General features: G+C 43.5%; 1 pseudogene; it reads left to right on the top strand.

Moving 5' to 3' along the window:
- LOC135517021 (argininosuccinate synthase-like) overlaps positions 1-27,360 on the top strand; it is a 47,229-nt pseudogene that overhangs the window by 14,752 nt on the left and 5,117 nt on the right.

Here is a 27,360-nt window from a genome sequence, read left to right on the forward strand (position 1 = left end):
CACCTATTCTTGTTACACCTGACATCTCTAGACAGTTTGTTGTTGAGGTTGACGCGTCAGAGGTGGGCGTGGGAGCCATTCTTTCTCAGCGCTCTCTCTCTGACGGCAAGGTCCATCCTTGCGCGTTTTTCTCTCATCGCTTATCGCCGTCAGAACGTAACTATGATGTTGGTAATCGCGAACTGCTCGCCATCCGCTTAGCCCTAGGCGAATGGCGACAGTGGTTGGAGGGGGCGACCGTTCCTTTTGTCGTTTGGACTGACCATAGGAACCTTGAGTACATCCGTTCAGCCAAACGACTTAATGCGCGTCAGGCTCGTTGGGCTCTGTTTTTCGCTCGTTTCGAGTTTGTTATTTCTTATCGTCCGGGCTCAAAAAACACCAAACCTGATGCTTTATCTCGTCTCTTCAGTTCTTCTGAGGTCTCCACCGACCCCGATGGGATTCTCCCTGAGGGGCGTGTTGTCGGGTTGACTGTCTGGGGAATTGAGAGGCAGGTAAAGCAAGCACTCGCTCACACTCCGTCGCCGCGAGCTTGTCCTAGGAACCTTCTGTTCGTTCCCGTTCCTACTCGTCCGGCCGTTCTTCAGTGGGCCCACTCTGCCAAGTTAGCCGGCCACCCCGGCCTTCGGGGTACGCTCGCTTCCATTCGCCAGCGTTTCTGGTGGCCCACTCGGGAACGTGACGCGCGTCGATTTGTCGCCGCTTGTTCGGTCTGCGCGCAGACTAAATCTGGGAACTCTCCTCCTGCCGGCCGTCTCAGACCGCTTCCCATTCCCTCTCGACCGTGGTCTCACATCGCTTTAGATTTTATCACCGGACTGCCTTCATCAGCGGGGAAGACAGTTATTCTTACGGTTGTCGATAGATTCTCTAAGGCGGCTCATTTCATTCCTCTCGATAAGCTCCCTTCTGCTAAGGAGACGGCTCAGATCATTATCGAGAATGTTTTCCGAATTCATGGCCTTCCGTCTGACGTCGTTTCCGACAGAGGCCCGCAGTTCACGTCTCAATTTTGGAGGGAGTTTTGCCGTTTGATTGGGGCTTCCGTCAGTCTCTCGTCCGGCTTTCATCCCCAGTCTAACGGTCAAGCCGAACGGGCCAATCAGACTGTTGGTCGCATTTTACGCAGTCTTTCTTTTCGTAACCCTGCGTCTTGGTCAGAACAGCTCCCCTGGGCAGAGTACGCCCACAACTCGCTTCCCTCGTCTGCTACCGGTCTATCCCCTTTTCAGTGTAGCCTCGGGTACCAGCCTCCGCTGTTCTCATCTCAGCTCGCCGAGTCCTGCGTCCCCTCCGCTCAGGCTTTTGTCCAGCGTTGCGAGCGCACCTGGAAGGGGGTCAGGTCGGCACTTTGCCGTAATAGGGCGCAGACTGTGAGGGCCGCTAATAAGCGTAGGACCAAGAGTCCTAGATATTGTTGCGGTCAGAGAGTATGGCTCTCCACTCAGAACCTTCCCCTTAAGACAGCTTCTCGCAAGTTGGCCCCGCGGTTCATTGGTCCGTTCCGTATTTCCCAGGTCATTAATCCTGTCGCAGTGCGACTTCTTCTCCCGCGCTATCTTCGTCGCGTTCACCCGGTCTTCCATGTCTCCTGTGTTAAGCCCGTTCTTCGCGCCCCGCTCGTCCCTCCCCCCCCATCCTTGTCGAGGGCGCACCCATCTACAGGGTTCGTAAGATTTTGGACATGCGCCCTCGGGGCCGTGGTCATCAGTACCTAGTGGATTGGGAGGGGTACGGTCCTGAGGAGAGGAGTTGGGTTCCCTCTCGGGACGTGCTGGACCGTTCGCTGATCGATGATTTCCTCCGTTGCCGCCAGGTTTCCTCCTCGAGTGCGCCAGGAGGCGCTCGGTGAGTGGGGGGTACTGTCATGTCTTGTTATGTCTGTTCCTGTCCTTTCTCTTCATTCTCTCTCTCTGCTGGTCTTTTTAGGTTACCTTCTCTGTCTCTCATTCCTCAGCTGTTCTACATCTGCCCTAACTAGCTCATTCTCTCTTTCCCCACCTGTTCTCTCTTCCCCCTCTGATTAGGTCTCTATTTCTTTCTCTGTTCCTGCTACTTTCAGTGTCTGATTCTTGTTTGTGTTTTTTGATGCCAGAAGCAAGCTGTCGTCTCGTTTGCTTCCACCTTGTCCTGTCCTGTCGGAGTCTGCATGCATGGCAGGTGCAACCTGCATTATACTACGTTCTTTTGTTCCATTGACTACGTTGGAAGAGGATTTATGCCATTCCTGTTTTTTATTAAAGAACTCTGTTTTCTGTTAAAACCGCGTTTGGGTCTTCACTCAAGTTCATAACAAATGGTTTGATCTCTTACGGGGTTCAGGGATCATGACGCAACATGAAGGTTACCCTTGATGACCCAAACCACATCCTTCCTTGATTGTCTCTTCTCACCCTTGCCAGGCCTGGGAAGAGCCTGGGACACACAGACACTGACTTGTCATCAAATAGCTTGCGTAATTCCCGATTTCATGGAAGCCGGGGGAAGGGGAAGGGCGGAGTGCCCAGCTGAGCCTCCTGGGTCACCCAGACTCTTGGGGGACCATTGTCCCAGGATGCGCTGCCGCAGGCTGAAATGTGGGAGGGACCCATTTCACCGTGACACCAGAATGTACTTTACTGTTACTGGTGACAAAGGTGGCAGGCAGACAGATGATCGTCCCACAGCTCACCCTGTGGAGAAATGCAGCCTGAAATAAACAACTCAATAGCATAGCGATGTATAGTATGACAATATTGTGTAATTGATTTAATTCATGGGTTTAGTCCCATTTACGTTCACAATGAATTTATCAATGGAATTAAATATGATGAAATATTTATGGTGGGGGAGATAAAAGTGGTAATGGGATTTGAATACATTAAGCAGGGCGTGCTATGGATCCCTTTAAATTGAACAGAGTGTAATAATTCAGTAATTTGCATTTATTATGCCCGGTTTCTGCTCCCGTATGAGATTATGCGTTGTTAGAAGTGCACTAACGGACCGTTAGTGATATTCCCGCAAGAGAGTAACAGTTAATGTGATTGGATGTTAATTATTTGACTAAGCTACCTGTATTTGACTGTGTTGTTTTTTCATTGAACAATAGATGGTTTAATTTTATTTTTGGCAGTGAAACGAGGCTACTCAGGCGATAAAAAACCTCACACAAATGTATACGCCTATTGGAAAATATAAATGGACTGTTTGAAATTGTTATTTAAAAAAAATGTGAATCACATTTAATTTGGCGTACCCCCACCCAAGTTCGGGAATAGCTGCAGTAGACAGATAATGGAGCTGGGTCTGGGAGTTAAACATGACAAATAGTACACAAATATCAGATGTAATCCATTCTCTCATCTCAATGTGCCATGTTTGCAAATGCAATTTTAAAGACTAGGCCAGACATGAGACATGGTTATTTAGGTGTCAGTTCCAAACCAGTGGGCCAATTGTTTTTGTCGTCCTCAACCCCCCCCCCCCCCCCACTTGTCTTTTCTTTGGACCCCATTGGACTCGATTGAAATGCAATGAGGCAGCTAACATGTGGAAAGATAGAAATGTACTTGCTTTAAGTTCATGCTTCCACAACAATATGGCAGGACTGGACAGCGACATGATTTCAGCGCTTCATGCCCCATTTGCCACCAATTCGCTCCCGCTCTCTTTTTCTCCCTCTTTCTCTTGCTCCATTTCTACCTTTACCTCTCTTTCGGGGCCAGATGCACCTGCGGGGGGGTGGGAATTTAAATGCATTGATCTCTAGGCACTGGTAACTATTCCCTCGCTTTCCATTTATTTTACATTTACATTTAAGTCATTTAGCAGACGCTCTTATCCAGAGCGATTTATCTCTCTCAATTTCATTCACTCGCGTTTCGTGAGCATGCATGTTTGAATTGATATTCCATGTGATGTTGTTTCTGTTTAAGTTCTGAAGGTAAGAAGGATAACACATCTTTATCATAGTGAACTCTAGCTGGCAGAAACAATGTCTCTTCATTGGTTAGGATTGTGCAGGCTTTAAACTGCTGTAGTAGGTAAGGAAACTCTAGGCCACTATAGTAACGACACAACTATAGATACCATACCCACTGTCACAGAGCTAGGCCTAATCAGTCTTTGGTTCATGCCATCTTCCTTGGTTCTGTCCACTTTAAGACTATGCATTCAATTGGTTTTTAGTGGAGTCATTTTGCCCCACTTGTCCTTCCTCTCATTTTGTCGTCATCTTGGGCGCTGAGGCAGAAAATAAAAGGGAGAGATGGGAGCCTTCAAAGTCAATTTTGGTGTTTAGTTAAAAGGAAAGAAGCGATTGCACATCTCTTTCTGCGGCTGAGAGAGATTAGTTATTGTATGCTGATTTTTTTTGTCTGGTAAAGGTTTCCATTTAAATGCACCCAGTGGTTATTTTGCATAGTTCCCCTGCAATTTGCCTCAGCTCAGGGGACATTGGCCATCATCTGGTTGTAATGTGGGGTAATTTGCTGGGGTGTCAGCCCGATTATTCATGTCCTTATCCACCAACTCCCCCCAACTGGAAAACGACAGCTCCTAAAACTTCATAGTGCTCTCAGGATAGGAGGTGTGGATTGTTGCTGTTCATCTGAAAATAAATGAGAAATTGTCAGTCAGAAAGTCAAGTCCAGAAGATGTGGAGAAGTGTATGGGGAGGCTAGTTGACAGAATTGGGAGATTTATTCAGACTTTCCAACTGGTGAATATTGAGTGTTGCAGTCGCTTGAGTACATCCTGTCATAGTAGCAGGTGTCATCTTTTTAGTGAATTTGGGTCTTCTCTCTCTCGCACTCTCTTTCTCGCTCTCTCTCCCCCTCCCCTGCGTTGAAGGACCACATAGGGAAAATTAAAACAAATATGATTTGTCTTTTTCTCTCAGATCCTGACAGCATTTTAACATGTATTTGTTTCCATCTTTCAGGAGTACAATGATCCCTACTGAAGCGCTCAGTGACTTTCAACGTGGCACTGTCATAGGATGCCACCTTTCCAAAAAGGTAGCTAGAGCTGCCCTGGTCATCTGTAAGTGCTGTTATTGTGAAGTGGAAACGTCTAGGAGCAACAATGGCTCAGCCGCAACGTGGTAGGCCACACAAGCTCACAGAATGGGACCGCTGAGTGCTGAAGCGCAAAAAAAATCATCTGTCTTCGGTTGCAACACTCACTACCGAGTTCCAAATTGCCTCTGGAAGCAACATCAGCACAATAACTGTTAGTCGGGAGCATCATGAAATGAGTTTTCATAACCGAGCAGCCTCACACAAACCTAAGATCATCATACGCAATGCCAAGCGTCGGCTGGAGTGATGTAAAACTCCCAGCAATTGGACTCTGGAGTGATGAATCACCCTTCGCCATCTGGCAGTCCGACAGACAAATCTGGGTTTGGCGTATGCCAGGAGAACGCTACCTGCCCAAATGCATAGTGCCAATTGTAAGGTTTGGTGGAGAAGGAATAATGATCTGGGGCGGTTTTTCATGGTTCGGGCTAGGCCCCTTAGTTCTAGTGAAGGGAAATCTTAATGCTACACTATATAATGACATTCTATATGATTCTGTGCTTCCAACTTTGTGGCATCAGTTTGGGGAAGGCCCTTTCCTGTTTCAGCATGACAATGCCCCTTGCACAAAGCGAGGTCCATACAGAAATGGTTTGTCGAGATCTGTGTGGATGAACTTGACTGGCCTGCATGACCTCACTAATGCTCTTGTGGCTGAATGTTCCCGCAGCAATGTTCCAACATCTAGGGGAAAGCCTTCCCAGAAGAATGGAGACTGTTATAGCAGAAAAGTGGGGGACCAACTTCATTTTAATGCCCATGATTTTGGAATGAGATGTTCGATGAGCAGGTGTCCACATACTTTTGACCATGTAGTCTATTTAGTCCCACAGTGTCTGCTATGTTCTCAACTGAATCTTTTCATGGTCACATACTAAGTTAAATGAAGAGCATCAAATGTCCCAGTAAAATGTGAATGTTATTTTGTGTGTATTACAGAGCCATGTGCCAGCGGACCTGTACCTGATGACCAAGAACCCAGAGGACGCCCCCAACAGCCCAGATGGATGCAGATGGGGTTCAAAAAAGCTGTGCGTTAGGCTTGGGCGGTATTTTTATTTTACCTTTATTTAACCAGGTAGGCCAGTTGAGAACAAGTTCTCATTTACAACTGCGACCTGGCCAAGATAAAGCATAGCAATGTGACAAAAACAACAACACAGAGTTACACATGGGATAAACAAACTTACAGTCAAAAAATAGACAAATCTATGTACAGTGTGTGTGCAAATGTAGCAAGGTTAGAGAGGTAAGGCAATGAATAGGCCATGGTGGCAAAATAATTACAATTTATCATTAACACTGGAGTGATGGATGTGCAGATGATGATGTGCAAGTAGAGATGCTGGGGTGCAAAAGAGCAAAATAAATCAAATCAAATGTATTTATATAGCCCTTCGTACATCAGTTGATATCTCAAAGTGCTGTACAGAAACCCAGCCTAAAACCCCAAACAGCAAGCAATGCAGGTATAGAAGCACGGTGGCTAGTAAAAACTCCCAAGAAAGGCCAAAACCTAGGAAGAAACCTAGAGAGGAACCAGGCTATTAGGGGTGGCCAGTCCTCTTCTGGCTGTGCCGGGTAGAGATTATAACAGAACATGGCCTTGTTCAAATGTTCATAAATGACCAGCATGGTCAAATAATAATAATCACAGGCAGAACAGTTGAAACTGGAGCAGCAGCACTGCCAGGTGGACTGGGGACAGCGAGGAGTCATCATGTCAGGTAGTCCTGAGGCATGGTCCTAGGGCTCAGGTCCAGAGAGAGAGAGAGAGAGAGAGAGAGCATACTGAAATTCACACAGGACACCGGATAGGACAGGAGAAGTACTCCAGATATAACAAACTGACCCTAGCCCCTCGACACAAACTACTGCAGCATAAATACTGGAGGCTGAGACTGGAGGGGTCAGGAGACACTGTGGCCCCATCCGATGACACCCCCGGACAGGGCCAAACAGGAAGGATATAACCCCACCCACTTTACCAAAGCACAGCCTCCACACCACTAGAGGGATATCTTCAACCACCAATTTACCATCCTGAGACAAGGCCGAGTATAGCCCACAAAGATCTCCGCCACAGCACAACCCAAGGGGGGGCGTCAACCCAGACAGGAAGATCAAATCAGTGACTCAACCCACTCAGGTGACGCACCCCTCCTAGGGACGGTATGAAAGAGCCCTAATAAGCCAGTGACTCAGCCCCTGTAATAGAGTTAGAGGCAGAGAATCCCAGTGGAAAGAGGGGAACAATATCAATAACAATATGGGGATGAGAGAGTTGGGTGTGCTATTTACAGATGGGCTGTGTACATGTACAGTGATCGGTAAGCTGCTCTGACAGCTGATGCATAAAGTTAGAGAGGGCGATATAAGTCTCCAGCTTCAGTGATTTTTTGCAATTCGTTCCAGTCATTGGCAGCAGATAACTGGAAGGAAAGGCAGCCAAAGGAGGTGTTGGCTTTGGGGATGACCAGTGAAATATACCTGCTGGAGCACGTGCTACGGGTGGGTGTTGCTATGGAGACCTGTGAGCTGAGATAAGGTGGGGCTTTACGTAGCAAAGACTTATAGATGACCTGGAGCCAGTGGGTTTGGCGATGAATATGTAGAGAGGGCCAACCAACGAGAGCATACAGGTCGCAGTGGTGGGTAGTATATGGGGCTTTGGTGACAAAACGGATGGCACTGTGATAGACTACATCCAATTTGCTGAGTAGGGCTGCTGTCGCCCACCCAGACCTAGGGCAGCCCAGCCCCACACTCTGGGACTGACTGTGTCTAAACTAAAGCAGCCTGCCTGAGGGCATGGAGGGTCCAGAAGCATTAAACCAGCTAATACAACTGACTGACACCCATTTGGATGCCACTACAGGGCTAAACAGATGAGTGTCACATGTTTGCACAGTCACAGAAAAGAGACGCACATCCCATCCTGGGGCAAGAACCACATATGCCTCGAGTCTAGATCCTGGTTACAAGTGTCAATGTGCATAGATGGGGCTACTGTCCACTGAGGCCAGCTGGGACTTCAAAGGACATGGCAGGACATTTAGCCTCTGATTATGGTGATGACCAGTGACAGTTGATGTTACTATGACACTGAAGCAGTTCAGAGAGGAACATATAAATGGGGTGCAGGTATCAACTGTGATTTACGTTTGTATCTGGGTGCTGTTTTATGTGACTGAAGGTGTGTGGGGTTTATTTGAGATTTATCTGAAATGTAAAAAAAAAAAAAAAAGTGAGGCAATGATAAAATTTATGGACAACTAAAATCCTCCTTTGAAAAAAGGTTCAGAAAACAATGAAACTGGTAATGGGAATATGAAACTGTGATGTCATCGTATAACCTGGTTTCACCTCGGCCCTTTGCTCATTTGCAATATGTTTTCATAGTTATTTTCTCTCCCCTTACTGAGTGACAATTACAAAATCTGTTTTAGTGGCTCACACAAAGGCTCTAGCTTACTTATCCTCCTCACAAGATCAGCGCAAGAATGTTTAATTTCATTCTCCTCCATCTTTTCATCTCCCACCAGCCTTTTTTCACCAGGCTTTCTCACTGATTAAAAATAATTTTCACAACTAAACTTTTTTCTTCAGCAGCAGTTCTCTCTTTTTTTATCCCTCTTCCTTTCATTGAAAGAGGGGGAAAGGAAAAAGAGAGAGGAAAAATGTAAAGCTGTAATTTTTCCTACAACTGTGTCTGCTGTCCTATTCTGTTCACTTCAGCGCTGAAGAAAAGGGCAGGCAGGGAAAAGAAAGGCCCAGTGAATGATAGACCCCGTGAGATGGAGTAGAGGAGGAAGAGAGACCGGGCCCGGCTCCAGTGTTCACACCCTCAATTTATTTGAATTTTTAATCTAATTATTAACTATTTGGGGGATCAGGGGGCTTTGTCGGAGCATTATACGTGTACACTCTACGGCTCCGATTTTTCCTCAGGGGCCGAGGATTCCCGCGATATGGGAATGGGTGAGTGACAAAGCCCTTGTCTAAAAATATTTTGTCAAGTCCTTTACATGTCATTCCAACAGTGCTTACATTGGGGCCCATTGAAAGACAACCAGGAGTGCTGCTTTTTCGCCGGGACTTGATTGGCAACTGCAAGCATGCTAAACGCTAATAGGCGCCGGATGGATGGAGGAGTGACCATCAGCAGATTTTTTTTTTTTCTTCTATCCTCCACGCCCCCCCCAAGTAAATGACAATGATTTATATATCGGTTTAGTAGTGTCTTTGTATAAAAGGTTGGTGGTGGGGTTGATTGGTGAGCACCTAGGCGGGTGTGTGTGCGCACGCTCATTAGGAATGGTTGATGGAATATCCCATGCGTTTCACACACACACACACACACACACACACACACACACACGCTCTGCAGTGCGAGGCTATTGGTAGAAAAGGTATGGGTGACAAAGCCAGGGTGTGTAATTCAATTAGGAAAGGGCCCGCCTGCAAATTCACAGCTTTCAAAAGACCAGGGCTTTTGAATGTATTAGTACTTCTCACCACTGAGAAGTATTCTACCATTAACACCCTTCCCCTCACCTCACTCCTTCCTCCACATTCACCCACATCTTCCTTTTTCCAGTTCCACTTTAATTTCCCCTTGAACTGTGTTCAGTGCCTGGGTATCAGTCTCTTCACAGTTTGTTTTTAGTGAACATTAAACTAGTAGGTGTACATGGAAATGTAATGACAATTTTGCCCATATAAATTGATTATCATATCCATCCAAGTGCAATATATTGGAAACTAGTTTAACTCTAGCCCAAATACAGCCCAAGTCCAAATACACAATTAGCTTTGAGTCCAAGTGCTGAATGTGACAAGATCAGATCTGAAACTGTCAGAGAACAGTATTGTTCAGATGAATTCCCTTACTGTAATAGGGTTCTTGGGATTATTACATTTGGGGTAATGGTTAATTGTCATGCAAATGGACATTGTCATTTTTGAACTTGTAATGCATCAAATGCTTCATTGAAAATGATTCATAACATAAGTAATTAATAAAACACAGCTTTAGTGACAACTGATTTTGACTGTTAAGAACTTTTGGAAAATGAAGCTTCTCCTCCTGACCATTGCCATTCTGCTCGTAAAATTATTACCAACTTCATGCAAAAACAAAAAACTGCTATTGGGTAAACTATCTACTTGAATATAATGTTGAATCTCCCTTCTCCTAAAGTGCTTTAAGAAAGAATTCATACCCCTTGACTTATGCCACATGCTGTGTTAGTCTAAATTTAAAATGGATAACATTTCTCAACCATCTGCAATCAATATCTCATGTCAGTGAAAACATATTTTTTGACATTTTTGAAAATGTAATTGAAAATTAAGTGGAAAAATATCAAATTTACATAAGTATTCACACCCCTGAGTCAATACATTGTAGAAGCACCTTTGGCAGATATTACAGCTGTGAGTCTCTGGGTAAGTCTCTCAGAGCTTTCCACACCTGGATTGTGCAATTTTTTTATTTTATTATTTTCACGATTCTTCAGGCTCTATCAAATTTGGTTGTTGATCATTGGCTAGACAACCATTTTCAGGTCTTACCATAGATTTAAGTAGATTTAAGTCAAAACTGTAACTCTGCCACTCAGGAACATTCACTGTCTTCTTTGGTAAGCAACTCCAGTGTAGATTTGGCCTTTGACTTAATAGCCCAGTGTCTGGTGGAAAGCAGACTGAACCAGGTTTTCCTCTAGGATGTTGCCTCTGCTTAGCTCCATTCCGTTTCTTTTTTATCCTAAAAAAACTCCCCAGTCCTTAATGATTAAAATAATACCAATAACATGATACAGCCTTGAAAATGCTTGAAAATATGGAGAGTGGTACTCAGAAATGTGTTGTATTGGATTTGTCCCAAACATAACACCTCATATTCAGGACAAAAAGGGAATTGCTTTGCCACATGAATGGGGGTATTGATTCAACATCCAAAGTGTAATTAATAACTTAGCCATGCTCACTCAAAGAAATATTCAATGTCTGCTTTTTTACATTTTTACCAATCTACCAATAGGTGCCATTTGTCTTTGTGGTTGAATCAATGTTTGAAATTCACTTCTCATCTGAGGGACCTTACAGATAATTATATGTGTAGGGTAGAGTGATGAGGTAGTCATTCAAAAATCATGTTAACACTATTATTGCACGCAGAGTGAGTCCATGCAACTGATTGTGACTTTGTACTCATGTGGCAAAGCAATTCCCTTTTTCAAGACATTTCAGCTTTTCATTTTTTATTAATTTGTAAAAATGTTGAAAAACAATTTCACTTTGACATTGAGATAGTGTGTAGGCCAGTACCAAAAAAATCTCAAATTGATCCATGTTAAATTCCTGCTGTAACACAACAAAATGTGGAAAAAGTCAAGGGGTGTGTATACTTTCTAAAGGCACTGTCTAAGACGATTATTCTTTTCAGTTCATGGTTATTGTCCATAATTGTCAGTTATACGATATTTGTGCCAGCCCTATGTAGTACAGCATTATATCTCTAGGCTGATACCGTGACTGACTGTCTGACTTCCAATCCAACCCATACAGGTGTTCCCATCAAGGTGACCCACTTCAAGGAGGGCAAGTCCAAGGACACACCGCTGGACCTCTTCTCCTACCTCAATGAGATGGGGTGAGTCTGACTTTCTCTTACCTCAATGAGATGGGGTGAGTCTGACTTTCTCTTACCTCAATGAGATGGGGTAAGTGACTTTCTCTTACCTCTGTTTTACTCTTAATTTACAATGAGATTGAGATTCCTTTACTGTCTTACTGCAATGTTTTAAGCGAAGTGTGGGTGCATTCAGGCGAGAATACAGAAATGACTACTGTACTAGTGAGAAAGTTTGCTAACAAATGGTTCCATTGTGGTCTCAGAGGGAGGCATGGAGTTGGGAGGATCGACATTGTGGAGAATTGCTTCGTCGGGATGAAGTCCAGAGGTAAGGCAATGATGATAAATAACGGTGTATTGAATAAATAACCTCAGCATTGCTGTGCGAGGGAGAGATGCTCAGTCTACTGCTGCAGCTGCGGAGGGGCAGGTATGTGAGAGATGGGAGCAAGCTGAGCACACAGAGGGAGAGAGTGCTAAAGTAACGTTAGCCAAGGCAACTCGGCGACAGCCAAGACTAGCTAACTTGTAGCAGCCGCAATGTTATCTATCATCCCATATAACCGTGCCTGTCTTGACTGGAGTAGCCTAGAGAATCTAGCTAGCTAGGCTAATTGAGGCAACATGCCGCACTTTCTCCCAACTCCATTCAGATAAAACAGCCTACCTGTTGGTTCCTCCTGGTAGGCTACTTCTCATTTCGATAACTTTTAATTCCGTAATGTTATTCCATCTTGTATTGCATTAGTGAACTCTCACTCCACTTTCTACACATTGAGCCATTTTGATTGGCCAACATAAACAACAAGTTACACACGTGAAGTCTGCGCACATCATAAAAACTACATTGAAAAAGTTTGTTGTTTTATTAAATTAAACATTTGAAATGTCATGGAATATCCTTGATATTTTAATTTAATTTAGAAAAAGCCATTTCAGTGTTAAAATATATTTTTTGCGTCTCACAAAAAGGTAAAATACCAATGTCCCTTCGGATATTCGAATAACCGTGTACATCCCTAATGCATTCACAGATAAGCTAGCACAAAGTCATACAGTACCTACTCCATAAATGCTATCAGTCATGTCATTTCCATTTGTAAAGCTTTCTGCCACACTAGTGCTTTCAGGCAATTGCAGTCATTTTATCTCAGTGCTAAAAAGGGAAACTTGCTATTTCACTTGAATAAAAGTGTCATGGAGGACACAATGAACAAACAACATTATGTGCCTCTCTTTTCTTTCATGGGAAATGTGTTTCTGGTTTGCCTGTAAACTGAGACTCGGTTTGACCTGCATTCACTTAAATGCAGACAGCCCTCACATTTCTCTTTTTGCAGCCACGCATGCTCTCGCTCGCTCACACAAAGACACACAATCGTTCACGGATACACACTCCATCTTGACAATCGTCCACTCCTCTGCATGACTTCTAATTCCCCTCTCTCCATCAAGAAAACTTCTCAGAAACCTCCCTTATTGCTACTCTACCGGTGTCACTACAGCATGTTTAGGGGCTGTAAGGGGCCACGATGTTTGTGGCCCTGTACTATGTCAGACAGCATGTCACTCATTCCTCCAGTGGCCCCAGCTGCCTCCGCACTACCATTCTACTCCTAACAATAACCGGACTGGCAAATTGACTCGCTAACACACTCCGCCTCTGGCGCAGAGTGGCAGGTAGAAATTGGAAAATGGGAAGCCCACTTTTCTCCCCCTTGGCTTCACAAAAGATCAGAGCTTATCTTCTCCACAGAAATGGTAAGAGTGTGAGGTTTGACGGGGGTAAATAACTAGTACATAGTGTTTGTTGGGGGAATAGGCCACAGTGTTTGCACAAAAGATGCCTGGAAGGATTGAATAGTTGACAGACAATGTGTAATTTATTTGAATGTCTTGGGGAGTAGGGTCAAGAAGGTGTTGGATGGAAATGGTTGTCAAGAATGTTGTCAGTTCTCAACAAAACATTCAATGATGTATGTAAGATGTGTACACCTGTCAACCCTTGTCTGAGCTCTGACCTCTCCACTATGTGGCGGACCATGTTGTACAGAGGATTTGTAGAGAACTTTATTGTGATGATTAAATGGTTTAATTAAAATATTAAAATATTTTATATCTTGTTGTTTTTTCGGACTAGTTAGATTGCTATCAGACCAACTTAAACCGTTATTGTTCCAAGAATGTAGGACTCGTTTAATTAAAAAAACACAATTCTGAAGTGTGTGCGTCTGCGTGAGATTGTGTTGATTTGTAGACTTAATCCATGCTGCTCACAGTGTTTGATTCTTGATCAGAGAAGCATGCAAAGCAGGAAGTATCGTGTCAAATCAGCTTCTAAAGTCCAGTGCGCGCGAGATGGCCTTGTCTACAAGATTATTCGAGAGCGCAGAGGATGTGTCCCGCGAGTGGACAGACCAAACTTGAGCTTGCAAGTGTGACTTTGGGCGAGAAGAACCATCATTGCCGCAGACCAAAAAGAAAAATGGCTGAATAAAAAAAAATATAGAACCTTAAGCAAAGAAACAAAACCTTTTTTGTCCACCAACAATAATCACGTCTTTGTTAAGTTTTCACTCTGAATTTCTCAACTTGCTCTCTCAAGTCTTGGCACCTTTATGTTTCAATTGCTCTTGCTGCGGGCGATTCCCTGATCCACCTCTACGCAGACGACACCATTCTATATACTTCCGGCCCGTCCTTGGACACTGTGCTATCTAACCTCCAAACGAGCTTCAGTGCCATACAACACTCCTTCCGTGGCCTCCAACTGCTCTTAAACGCTTGTCAAACCAAATGCATGCTTTTCAACCAATCGCTGCCTGCACCCGCATGCCCGACGAGCATCACCACCCTGGATGGTTCCGACCTTGAATATGTGGACATCTATAGGTACCTAGGTGTCTGGCTAGACTGTAAACTCTCCTTCCAGACTCATATCAAACATCTCCAATCAAAAATCAAATCTAGAGTCGGTTTTCTATTCCGCAACAAAGCCTCCTTCACTCACGCCGCCAAACTTACCCTAGTAAAACTGACTATCCTACCGATCCTCGACTTCGGCGATGTCATCTACAAAATTGCTTCCAACACTCTACTCAGCAAACTGGATGCAGTTTACCACAGTGCCATCCGTTTTGTCACTAAAGCACCTTATACCACCCACCACTGCAACTTGTATGCTCTAGTCGGCTGGCCCTCGCTACATATCTGTCGCCAGACCCACTGGCTCCAGGTCATCTACAAGTCCATGCTAGGTAAAGCTCCGCCTTATCTCAGTTCACTGGTCACGATGGCAACACCCATCTGTAGCACGCGCTCCAGCAGGTGTATCTCACTGATCATCCCTAAAGCCAACACCTCATTTGGCCGCCTTTCGTTCCAGTACTCTGCTGCCTGTGACTGGAACGAATTGCAAAAATCCCTGAAGTTGGAGACTTTTATCTCCCTCACCAACTTCAAACATCTGCTATCTGAGCAGCTAACCGATCGCTGCAGCTGTACATAGTCTACTGGTAATAGCCCACCCATTTTCACCTACCTCATCCCCATACTGTTTTTATTTATTTACTTTTCTGCTCTTTTGCACACCAATATCTCTACCTGTACATGACCATCTGATCATTTATCACTCCAGTGTTAATCTGCAATATTGTAATTATTCGCCTACCTCCTCATTCCTTTTGCATACAATGTATATAGACTCCCCTTTTTTTCTATTGTGTTATTGACTTGTTAATTGTTTACTCCATGTGTAACTCTGTGTTGTCTGTTCACACTGCTATGCTTTATCTTGGCCAGGTCGCAGTTGCAAATGAGAACTTGTTCTCAACTAGCCTACCTGGTTAAATAAAGGTGAAATAAAATAAAAAAATTAAAAATTAAAAAAAAATCTCTTTTTTGTCGAGCTTATAGAGAGGGGCATGTCTGGAAACATTACACTGGAGTGATGGACAGACTAACAAATGCTTTCCCTTGGCCAGTATTGTGTGGTTGAGTTTTCTTGGGTGCATGATGTCGAACAGATGCGGTTCAGAGCCACTTTTTTAGCTTGCTAGCCGGCTTGAACAGTATGCGCCAAATGACTTGCAAAACCCAGCTTAAACTTCTGTAAGAATATTTTGAAGAAAAAAAAATACAAAAAAAAATACACAACGCAGAGGACTAAAAGTCAATAGAGTACTAACGATCAATGGAAATAGTGTTTTTTTTGTAATAGGGGATTAATTGTCAATGGGTCAGAGACATGGGAGGAATTTCAGTCTGGGACTCAAAGCTACATGGCAAGTTCTCATTCGTCCAAATTGTTTATACATTGAGCCTGAAATAGGATACTTGTTATTTGGCCATTGACCCAGTTTTATTGCAAGGAATTCTAATTGGTCAACCACAGGCTAGGTGTAAAGGTCTTCGTTGGTGGAAGAAGGTGAGGACCAAAGCGCAGCGTGGTAAGTGTTCATGATTATTTAATAGAACAGAACACTGAATGACAAAAACAACAAGAGACTGAAATGAAACCGAAACAGTTCTGTCTGGTGCAGACACAAAACAGAAAACAAACACCCACAACCAAAATGGGGAAAACAGGCTACCTAAGTATGATTCTCAATCAGAGACAATGAGCGACACCTGGCTTTGATTGAGAACCATACTAGGCCAAACACATAGAAATATAACAACATAGAAAAATTACAGACTACCCACCCCAACTCACGCCCTGACCAACCTAACACAAATACATAAAAAAAGGAACTAAGGTCAGAACGTGACACGAGGGTTGGGTTATAAAACTATATCATGTCCCTTTGTTCTGTGGAGAGAATCCCTGGAGGAGAGAATCACTGAGGACAGGGGAGAATGAACCATCTACTTCCCAACATAACATCCATGATTTGTCCTCTTTGAATAAACCTATTTTTCTCCCCTTGATTTGCTTTGGGGTCTGTGTTATTGAAGAATAACATCAACTGCTAACACTTCATACATAAGCAATATAATAATGGCACCGGAGGAGATAGCTGCTGTTTTACAGGCTCGTCGACATGGATAACATACAGCTGGCTGGGTTTTCTGTGCATCAGCAAGAACAGCTGCCTCCAGTAAAACAAGGTGGCGGTGTGTGTGTCTTTGTCGTTAAAGGCTGGTGCACAAAATCTAATATTAATGAAGTCTTGAGGTTTTGCTCGCCTGCGGTAGAGTATCTCATGATAAGCTGTAGACCACACTATTTACCAAGAGAGTTTATATTTTTTGTAGCTGTCTATTTACAACCACAAACCGATGCTGGCACGAAGACCACACTCAACGAGCTGAGGCCATAAGCAAATACGAAATTGCTAATCCAGTGGCGGCGCTCCTAGTGACTTGGGACCCCCCTACTGGGAAACTTAAATCCATTTTACCTCATTTCTACCAGCATGTTACATGTGCAACCAGAAAAAAAACACTAGACCACCTTTACTCCACACACAGAGACGCGTACAAACCCTCCCTCTCCCTCCATTTGGCAAATCTGACCATGACTCTATCCTCCTGATTCCTGCTTACAAGCAAAAACTAAAGCAGGTAGTACTAGTGACTCACTCAATACGGAAGTGGTCAGATGACGTAGATGCTAAGCTACAGAACTGTTTTGCTAGCAGACTAGAATATGTTCCGGGATTCTTCCGATGGCATTGAGGAGTACACCACATCAATCACTGGCTTCATCAATAAGTGCATCGATGACATCGTCCCCACAGTGACCGTACGTACAAACCCCAGCCAAAAGCCATAGATTACAGGCAACATCCGCACTGAGCTAAAGGGTAGAGCTGCAGCTTTCAAGGAGAAGGACTCTAATCCAGAAGCTTAGAAGAAATCCTGCTATGCCCTCTGACGAACCATCAAACAGGCAAAGCTTCAATACAGGACTAAGATTGAATCGCACTACACCGGCTCTGACGCTTGTCGGATGGGGCAGGGCTTGCAAACTATTACGAATTACAAAAGGAAAGCACAGCCGTGAGCTGCCCAGTGACACAAGCCTTCCAGATGGGCTAAATTACTTCCATGAGCCGATGTGAGTAAGACCTTTAAACAGGCCAACATTCACAAGGCCGCAGGGCCAGGTGGATTACCAGGACATGCACTGATCTCAGAACATACTCAGAACATGCACTGATCAACTGGCAAGTGTCTTCACTGACATTTTCCACCTGTCCCTGACCGAGTCTGTAATACCAACATGTTTCAAGCAGACCACCATAGACCCTGTGCCCAAGAACACCAAGGTAACCTGCCTAAATGACTACAGACCGGTAGCACTCACTTCTGTAGTCATGAAATGCTTTGAAAGGCTGGTCATGGCTCACATCAACACCACCCCAACAGATCAACAGAGGACACAATCTCAATCACACTCCACGCTGCCCTTTCCCACCTGGACAAAAGGAATACCTATGTGAGTATGCTATTCACTGACTACAGCTCAGCGTTCAACACCATAGTGCCCTCAAAGCTCATCACTAAGATAACGATCCTGGGATTAAACACCTCTCCCTGCAACTAGATCCTGGCCTCCCTGACACATCTGCCACGCTGATCCTCAACACTGGGGCCCCTCAGGGGTGAGTGCTCAGTCCCCTCCTGTACTCACTGTTCACCCATGACTGCACGGCCAAGCACGACTCCAACACCATCATTAAGTTTGCCGACAACACAACAGTGGTAGGCCTGATCACCGACAACAATGAGACAGCCTATAGGGAGGAGGTCAGAGACCTGGCAGTGTAGTGCCAGGATAAAAACCTCTCCCTCAATGTGATCAAGAAAAAGGAGATGATCGTGGACTACATGAAAAGGAGGGCAGAGCGCGCCCCCATTCTCATCGACAGGGCTGCATGTTGAGAGCTTCAAGTTCCTTGGTGTCCACATCACCAACGAACTGTCATGGTCCAAACACACCAAGACAGTTGTGAAAAGGGGACGCCAACGCCTATTCCCCCTCAGGAGAATTTAAATATTTGGCATAGGTACTCATAGTACAACAGCTGCACAATCAAGAGCTTCCTGACTGGTTGCATCACCGCCTGGTATGGCAACTGCTCGGCCTCCGACTGCAAGGCACTACAGAGGGTAGTGCGTACGGCCCTGTACCTCACTTGGGCCAAGCTTCCTGCCATCCAGGACCTCTATACCTGGCGTGTCAGAGGAAGGCCCTGAAAATTTTCAAAAACTCCAGCCACCCGAGTCATAGACTGTTCTCTCTGCTACCGCACGACAAGTGGTACCGGGGCGCCAAGTCTAGGTCCAAAAGGCTTCTAAACAGCTTCTACCCCCAGGCCATAAGACTCCTGAAGATCTCGCCAAACCCAGACTATTTGCAGTAGAGGTTGACCGATTAATCGGAATGGCCGATTAATTAGGGCCGATTTCAAGTTTTCATAACAATCGGAAATCTGTATTTTTGGGCGCCGATTTCCAATTATTAAAAAATATATATATATTTTTTTTAAATACATTTTATTTAGCTTGGCAAGTCAGTTAAGAACACATTCTTATTTTCGATGACTGCCGAGGAACTGGGTTAACTGCCTTGTTCAGGGGCAGAACGACAGATTTTCACATCAGCTCAGGGGATCCAATCTTGCAACCGCACAGTTAACTAGTCCAACGCTCTAACCATTGCACTCCACGAGAAGCCTGCCTGTTACACAAATGCAGAAGAAGCCAAGGTAAATTGCTAGCTAGCATTAAACTTATCATAATCACTAGTTATAACTACTGATCCAGTTCAGCAGGCAATATTAACCAGGTGAAATTGTCATTTCTCTTGCGTTCATTGCACGCAGAGTCAGGGTATATGCAACAGTTTGGGTTGCCTGGCTCATTGCGAACTAATTTGTAATTATGACATACATCGAAGGTTGTGCAATGTAACAAGAATATTTCGATTTAGGGATGCCACCCATTAGATAAAATACGGAACGGTTCCGTATTTCACTGAAATAATAAACGTTTTGTTTTCGAAATGATAGTTTCCGGATTCCATCATATTAATGACCAAAGGCTCGTATTTCTGTGTGTTATTATGTTATAATTAAGTCTGATTTGGTAGAGCAGTCTGAGCAGCAGCAGGCCCGTAATCATTCATTGAAAACAGCACTTTCATGCGTTTTGCCATCAGCTCTTCGCAAGCACAGCGCTGTTTATGACTTGAAGCCTATCAGCCGAATGGCTGGTGTAACCGATGTGAAATGGCTAGCTAGTTAGCTGGGTGTGCGCTAATACTGTTTCAAACATCACTTGCTTGTAGATTTGGAGTAGGTATTCTCCTTGCGCTGCAAGGGCCACGGCTTTTGTGGAGCGATGGGTAACGATGCTTCGAGTGTGGCTGTTGTCTATGTGTTCCTGGTTCGAGCCCAGGTAGGGGACGGAAGTTATACTGTTACACTGCAATACTATAGTGCCTATAAGAACATCCAATAGTCAAAGGTATATGAAATACAAATGGTATAGAGAGAAATAGTCCTATGAATACTATATTAACTACAACCTAAAACCTCTTACCTTGGAATATTGAAGTCTCATGTTAAAAGGAACCACCAACTTTCATATGTTCTCATGTTCTGAGCAAGGAACTTAATTAAACGTTAGCTTTTTTACATGGCACATATTTTACTTCTCCAACACTTTGTTTTTGCATTATTTAAACCAAATTGAACATGTTTCATTATTTATTTGAAGCTAAATTGATTTTGATGTTTTATATTAAGTTAAGTGTTAATTACGTATTGTTGTAATTGTCATTATTACAAATAAAATAAATAAAAATCGTCCGATTAATCGGTATCGGCTTTTTTGGTCCTCCAATAATTGGTATTGGCGTTGAAAAATCAGAATCGGTCGACCTCCAATTTGCAGTGCCCCGCCCCCATATTACAACACTGCTACTGTGTTGTCATCTATGCATAGCCACTTTAATAACTCTACCTACATGTACATACTACCTCAATTAACCGGTACGCCCCTGTATACAATCTCACTATTGTTATAGAACTGCTGCTCTTTAACTAATTTGATTTAATTACTTGTTACTTTTGTCTCTTAATATTATCCATACTTTTTGAAACTGCATTGTTGGTTTAGGGCTCGTAAGTAAGCATTTCACTGACCTGTTGTATTTGGGGCATATGGCTAAGAAAAATGTGATTTGATTTTAAATTTATGCAACGTTTATAAATAAGGCCTCAGGTTCTTAGAGTTGGGCATCAGCCTAATCTATTGAGTACAGAAAGACACAGATCGAATTAAATGTAGTATGAAGTTCTAGGACTGAATCACACCTTAAAATGACAATGCATGTTTTACGCAAAAGTCTCAGTTGGGTCTAGGTGTTTAACAGTGTGTGGGAACTAACCAAGTCGATGAGTGTGTACAGGGACTGGACATCGCTGAGTGCCGAGTAGAGGTGCAAGCTCAGACAAACAGTCTAGTCCAGGGCTGTCCAACCCTCTTCCTGGAGATCTATAGTCCTGTGGATTTTCAGTCCAACCCTAATTTAACACACCTGATTCTACTAATAAGCTGCTCAACAAGACCTTAACTAGCTGAATCAGATACGCTAAATTAGGGTTGGACTGAAAACCTACAGGATAGTAGAACTCCAGGAAGAGGGTTTGGAAGCCCTGGTCTAGTCCATCCCTGCCTCGAAACACAGGTCTGGGGAGCACCACATATCTGAGATGTGTGTGAGTGTGAGAGAGAGAGAGAGAGAGAGAGAGTGGTCACAAAACACTGCACTAAATCACACAAGCAAAGTGAGGCCTTTAATACAGGGGGTATACATACTGAATAGACTCATATACATAAACGTATATATCCTCCACTACACACAAATTTGCATATATAGACCCATTACGCACGCTCTCATGTGCAACAAACATACACAGAGAGATTAGGAGTGTGTCCACTGTGATCCAGGGTGGGAGGAATATCATCTGGTTGTCGCCAGGCATGGTATTGGCACAGCGAAAGCTTGAGGATCAAATTGGAACGAATCACCGTCAACACCTCCTCCCACTGGTCTGGTAACTACGCCAACACAACAGGTACAAGCCATTGGGGCAGATGGGGGATACATATGTGCGGAGTTGTGTAAGGCACAAGATGAGTTAGGGAACACCCATGACCCCAAAAGCCTTAGATGAAAGTTATGTCAAGGTCAAAGGTGGCTCACAGGTCCAAACTTGGCATTCTCTGCCTCATAGGTGTAGTGGTCCATGGTGATGAAGTAAAAGCCTGACTCCACCTTGTCAGACATATGTTCTCTACACACACACACAGCCCCTAACCAACAATGCAGGTAAGAAAAATAAGCGTTGAGAACATTTACTAAATATACTGAAGTACACAAATAAAATAAAATAAATTAAAAAGCAACAATAAAATAACAGTAACGTGGCTATATACAGGGGGTACCAGGACAGAGTCAATGTGCGGGGTACAGATTAGTCGAGGTAATTGAGGTAATATGTACATGTAGGCAGAGGTGAAGTGACTATGCAAAGATAATAAATAGTAGCAGCAGCGTAAAAATGGGGGGGGGGGGGGGTCAACACAAATAGTCCAGGTAGCCATTTGGTTAGCTGTTCAGGAGTCTTATAGCTTGGGGGTAGAAGCTGTTTAGAAGCCTTTTGTACCTAGACTTGGCACTCCTGTACCGTTTGCCATGCGGTAACAGAGAGAACAGTCTATGACTAAGGTGGCTGGAGTCTTTGACAATTTTTAGGGCCTTCCTCTGACACCGCCTGGTATAGAGGTCCTGGATGGCAGGAAGCTTGGCCCCAGTGATGTACTGGGCCGTACGCACTACCCTCTGTAGTGCCTTGTGGTCGGAGGCCGAGCCAGTTGCCATACCAGGCGGTGATGCAACCAGTCAGGATGCTCTCGATGGTGCAAATAGCATTCAATTGGAATTGAAAAGTTAACATCCAAGTGTTGCATTCAAGGTAAAAGTACATTTAAAGACTGCTGCTGTATCAAGAGGCAAATATGGATAATCATTTAACCAAATAAGTGATAACATACTTTGTGGGACTGAGGTGAGCTGTACCAATCCACTCCACTCGTCAGTCAGTATAGCTCAGTGTTCAACAGCCTGCTGTCATTTCATGCCCAACACTTGTTGTGGAGGCCATCCTCCTAGAGAGTCACTTCGTCCCTTACCAACTTGTACACATTCAGTATAGAAACATATTTCTAACCAAATAGACAGCAGTTGGTCAAAGTCAATAAAATGGTGTCTCTGTGAAAAATGTCCTAATAATGATGCCTCCATACTAGAGGTCGACCGATTATGATTTTTCAACGCTGATACCGATTATTGGAGGACAAAAAAAAATACAGATTAATCGGCCGATTTTTAAAATATATTTGTAATAATGACAATTACAACAATACTGAATGAACACTTATTTTAACTTAATATAATACATCAATAAAATCAATTTAGCCTCAAATAAATAATAAAACATGTTCAATTTGGTTTAAATAATGCAAAAGTGCAATATGTGCCATGTAAGAAAGCTAACGTTTCAGTTCCTTGTTCAGAAAATGAGAACATATGGTGGTGGTTCCTTTTAACATGAGTCTTCAATATTCCCAGGTTAGAAGTTTTAGGTTGTAGTTATTATAGGAATTATAGGACTATTTCCCTCTATACCATTTGTATTTCATATACCTTTGGATGTTCTTATAGGCAATTTAGTATTGCCCGTGTAACAGTATAGCTTCCGTCCCTCTCCTCGCTCCTACCTGGGCTCGAACCAGGAACACAACAACAACAGCCACCCTCGAAGCAGCGTTACCCATGCAGAACAAGGGGAACAACTACTCCAAGTCTCAGAGCGAGTGACGTTTGAAACGCTATTAGTGTGCACCCCGCTAACTAGCTAGCCATTTCATATCACATCGTTACACCAGCCTAATCTCGGGAGTTTATAGGCTTGAAGTCATAAACAGCAGCGCTGCTGTCAAAACGCACAAAAGTGCTGTTTGAATTAATGCTTTTGAGGCTGCTGGTGCCTACCATCGTTCAGTCAGACTGCTCTATCAAATCATAGACTTAGTTATAACATAATAACACACAGAAATACGAGCCTTAGGTCATTAATATGGTCAAATCCGGAAACTATGATCTCGAAAACAAGACGTTTATTCTTTCAGTGAAATACGGAACCGTTACGTATTTTATCTAACAGGTGGCATCCATCAGTCTAAATATTCCTGTTACATTGCACAACCTTCAATGTTATATCATAATTGCGTAAAATTCTGGCAAATTAGTTTGCAATGAGCCAGGCGGCCCAAACTGTTGCATATACTCTGACTCTGCATGCAATGAACGCAAGAGAAGTGACAATTTCACCTGGTTAATATTGCCTGCTAATCTGGATTTCTTTTAGCTAAATACGCAGGTTTAAAAATATATACTTCTGTGTATTGATATTAAGAAAGGCATTGGTGTTTATGGTTAGGTACACGTTGGAGCAACGACAGTCCTTTTTCGCGAATGCGCACTGCATCGATTATATGCAGCGCAGGACACGCTCGATAAACTAGCAATATCATCAACCATGTGTAGTTATAACTAGTGATTATGATTGATTAAGTTTAACGCTAGTTAGCAACTTACCTTGGTTTCTTACTGCATTCACATAAGGCAGGTGGTTACTGCCTTGTGAGGCAGGTGGTTGGAGCGTTGGACTAGTTAACAGTAAGGTTGTAAGATTGAATCCCTGAGCTGACAAGGTAAAAATCTGTCATTCTGCCCCTGAACAAGGCAGTTAACCCACCGTTCCTAGGCAGTCATTTAAAATGAGGTGTTCTTAACGGACTTGCCTAGTTAAATAAAGATTAAATAATTAAAAATAATAATAATAAATAAATCAGCATCCAAAATTACCGATTTCCGATTGTTTTGAAAATTTGAAATCTGCCCTAATTAAATCATCCATTCCGATTAATCGGTCGACCTCTACTCCATACAGTGTCAAAGTACCACTAATGATTAAACTCTCAATACCACTAATGATTAAGTTACCGGGGTGATTGATAGAAGTCATGGTTACATGCAGGAAGTCACCAGAGTGCTGTGCATAGATTAGAGCCAATGTAATTGGAACAGTGTGGACTCCTGTATCTCCTATCAATGTCAGCTAAGCAGAGAACATCTTCCCCATCAATGGAGACTGGAATGGCGCGAATGTAATGGCATCAAACACATGGAAACCATGTTAAATGTATTTGATAACGTTCCACTTATTCCGCTTCAGCCATTACCAGGAGCCCATTCTCCCCAATTAAGGTGCCACCAACCTCCAGTGTTCCCCACCACATAGTGAACGTGGGCCTGTAGCGAGCGAGCGAATGGTTAGAGGTAATTCTATTTTATTGTAACCACAAAAATCGCCAGAGTAAAAGTAATCATATATGTATTTGAAATAGATTATCTCAAAGGATAGCCAGCAGCATACCACCCTGCATCCCACTGCTGGCTTGCTTCTGAAGCGAAGTAGGGTTGGTCCCTAGATGGGAGACCAGATGCTCCTGGAAGTGGTAATGGAGGGCCAAGTAGGAAGCACTCTTTACTCTGGTCTAAAAAACACCCCAATGCCACAGGGCCGTGATTGGGGACATTGCCTTATGTAGGGTGCCGTCTTTCGGATGGGACGTTAAATGGGTGTCCTGACTCCCTGTGGTCACTAAAGAGCCCAGGGCACTTATCCTAAGAGTAGGGGTGTTTACCCTGGAGTCCTGGCTACATTCCCAATGTGGCCCTCATACCATTTTTATTTATTTATTTCACCTTTATTTAACCAGGTAGGCAAGTTGAGAACAAGTTCTCATTTACAATTGCGACCTGGCCAAGATAAAGCAAAGCAGTTTGACACATACAACGACACAGAGTTACACATGGAGTAAAACAAACATACAGTCAATAATACAGTATAAACAAGTCTATATATGATGTGAGCAAATGAGGTGAGATAAGGGAGGTAAAGGCAAAAAAAAAAGGCCATGGTGGCAAAGTAAATACAATATAGCAAGTAAAACACTGGAATGGTAGATTTGTAATGGAAGAATGTGCAAAGTAGAAATAAAAATAATGGGGTGCAAAGGAGCTAAATGAATGAATTAACTAAATACAGTAGGGAAAGAGGTAGTTGTTTGGGCTAAATTATAGGTGGGCTATGTACAGGTGCAGTAATCTGTGAGCTGCTCTGACAGCTGGTGCTTAAAGCTAGTGAGGGAGATAAGTGTTTCCAGTTTCAGAGATTTTTGTAGTTCGTTCCAGTCCATCACGGTAACCTAATCATACCCAGTTTACAATTGGCTCATTCATCTCCCCTGTAACTATTCCCCATGTCGTTGCTGTAAATTAGAATGTGTTCTCAGTCAACTTACCTGGTGTGGTAAAATAAGGGTAAAATCAAAATCAAAAAAGGATGCAGTGAGGGTCTTCCCTGCCTCTCCCTCCCAGTCATGCAGGTCTTCACATTTCTCCTCCCATACTAACCCCTCGTTAACGTAGCTCGCTAGCTACAATACTCTTAGTAAAATCCAAAGATACTAGTAATGTATGTGGCTGCTACCTGACGCTAACATCGGCTGCCTAATCAATAGCCTTCTTTAATAACAGAAGACCAAATAACTAGCCAACTACTTGCATTTCAATATTGAAATCATAGTTAGGTTCTCTACTGAAAAACGTTTGCACTAACCTTCTTATTGACAAACATCGTTCCTACTTCACCATCTCCTTGCCTTTCACCGTCAAAATCCGGTTTCCACTAGTTAACATAACCACAAAGTAAAAATTGGCTTTATGGTAACAAAAAAATAAAAAATCAAGAAAACTAAATGTAGCTTTTTGGTCTTGATTAAACGTTAGGGTTAGGCATAAGGTGACCAGTGTTGTTAGGGTTGTGTTTAAAATCAGATTTTAAAAATATACATTTTTGAAATAGGCTGGATTTAGCCATAATAATGATTCATTTGTGGATGTGTTCACTAATGACGACCATGCTCATTGGCTAGAATTTTGACCTGAAATAAAATTATAGTTAAAGATTGCAGTGGCAAGAGCAAGATTCGTTTTTTTGTTGTCTAGAGAAATTCATGTGGGCATGCGATGTATTTATTAGAGCGCAGTAACTTCTAAGTCTTGACATGTATTAAGTATCTCTGCAAAACAAAAATCTCTGCTTTCGAATTTAATAGTTTGCGTGCGGCAATGACGTTGTGCTCGCTCAGTCACACCTGCAACATGTTTAATGTGCGCGCCCCCGCTGCCTTTGCGCTCGAATGAAACCATCCTCTGCTTGCTCGACCACTATTTACGTTCTCGACCACTGGCTCTCCAGTGTTTGCTTTTTCAAAGACGTTTCATCTTGTTCCACAGCGCCATCTCGCGCGCAATAGACTGATTTGACAGCATAAGGAAGCAATTTTAAGTGTGCGTGCGTGGGCTGTACGCCCAAAGGCATGTACCAGCTCAGCCGAGGTTGGGTTAATGCTTAGTCTTAACCCCTCTAACCCTCTAGCAGATTTGGTCTAGAAACAGAGAAACTGTTTAAAAGATTAATGCCTGGAAATCACTGGCCTTTTGTC

Source organism: Oncorhynchus masou, chromosome 28 (genome assembly GCF_036934945.1).
Source record: "Oncorhynchus masou masou isolate Uvic2021 chromosome 28, UVic_Omas_1.1, whole genome shotgun sequence".
Classification (NCBI taxonomy): Eukaryota; Metazoa; Chordata; class Actinopteri; order Salmoniformes; family Salmonidae; genus Oncorhynchus; species Oncorhynchus masou.